At 39.3% G+C, this 1,593-nt stretch overlaps 1 non-coding gene across 1 annotated transcript; it reads left to right on the top strand.

The window, feature by feature from the left end:
* Positions 1-1,158: 1,158 nt before the first annotated feature.
* Positions 1,159-1,232, top strand: TRNAD-GUC (transfer RNA aspartic acid (anticodon GUC)). The gene has a single exon. It is a non-coding gene; the product is annotated as a tRNA-Asp (tRNA).
* The last annotated feature ends 361 nt before the right edge of the window (positions 1,233-1,593 follow it).

Genomic DNA, 1,593 nt, shown 5'->3' on the forward strand with positions numbered 1-1,593 from the left:
TTTGCTTTTATTGACCCATCCAGATGAGATTCACTTGATTGATACATGTACGAATCTGACATCGATTCAAAATATTTCAGCGAATCCCTTCCCTGATTTACCAGTTCTACATCATCTTTTTGAATCGATCAAAAAAAGCATTCTATCGTTTTTTAATTTCCTGGCTTAGTATTAGTGTGAGATAAAGATAGGTTATATCCCATCTTAACGATGAGTGAGTCGATGAGTCAAAATGGAAGAAAGGTTTGACTTACCTTTTCTGTCTGTCGAACAAATCATTTCCTGAGGGGATCCCATACTTCGTTATATATATATAGGATATAGGACGGGATGGTTCATTTCATGAATTAAAATCAAAAATTCTATGGAATCGTAGAAGCAGGAAAGATTTTTCGGATCTAGTCATCCCATTATAATTATACATTACATTATATTGACAATTCCAAAAAACTGCTCATACTATGAACATAGTATGATGGCGATCGGGCAGGTATGCCCCTATCGTCTAGTGGTTCAGGACATCTCTCTTTCAAGGAGGCAGCGGGGATTCGACTTCCCCTGGGGGTAGGGTACTACGAAAGGAAGTTGATCATGGATTATCAATAAGCCCAGAATTTGTTCTTCCTGGGTCGATGCCCGAGCGGTTAATGGGGACGGACTGTAAATTCGTTGGCGATATGTCTACGCTGGTTCAAATCCAGCTCGGCCCACTAATTCGCCGATCCATGATAACCAAATTTGTCCTCCAGAAATGCCCATTATTTAGATATTTAGAATGCCCCATATATTCTAAAATTCTAAAAGTATTCTAAGGATATATGGGAATAAAATATATAGGGATAAAGGGTCCATTTTTTCTACAATACCCCTTGGTTTCTTTCCAATTTCTCACATCTTCTGATCTGTCTAAAGATCTAGATTCCCAATTTGTTGCAAAGGTAGTAAAGAAAAAAAGAGTCCTTTTTCCATTGAAAAATAGATTCTCAATATATTAGTAGGATTACCAGTAATCTGTGTCATTCTTACTCTAGTCCGTATCCATGTGGATATCAGTATATCAGTCGTGTTTCTTTTACAACACGAGAATATTTCTCGTAAATAGAAACGAAACGAATGAAAGCATAAGAATACATATATGCATGCTGTATACCTCACCCTGGGATTGTAGTTCAATCGGTCAGAGCACCGCCCTGTCAAGGCGGAAGCTGCGGGTTCGAGCCCCGTCAGTCCCGACCTCGGATCCGATGAATCCATCAATTCATCTTCCCATTTTCTGTGAGGAGGGGGCCCGGGACAGGATTGAATTTCCTGCGGGGATCCTTAATTTTTTTTTATTTTGTTTTTCGTTTCGAATTTCTCATCGGACAAAGACGGGAATTTCAATTATTTGAACTAGTACCGATTGCTGGGGGAGAGGCATACGTAGTCGTAGGTATCGCCATACTGGGGATTCCAAGAGAGACCCACTGGTTTGACTTTTTCAATTGCTTCTGATCCATGAAATGGAATAGGGTACAGAGTACCCATACGTTTCCAGGGAGTACATATACAAATTGTACTCGTTTATTCTACGATACACAATTAACTAACTTA

Source organism: Aristolochia californica, unplaced genomic scaffold (genome assembly GCF_029961685.1).
Source record: "Aristolochia californica isolate CCGP_79_NKW_82.1479 unplaced genomic scaffold, dmAriCali1.0.hap1 SCAF_207, whole genome shotgun sequence".
Lineage (NCBI taxonomy): Eukaryota > Viridiplantae > Streptophyta > Magnoliopsida > Piperales > Aristolochiaceae > Aristolochia > Aristolochia californica.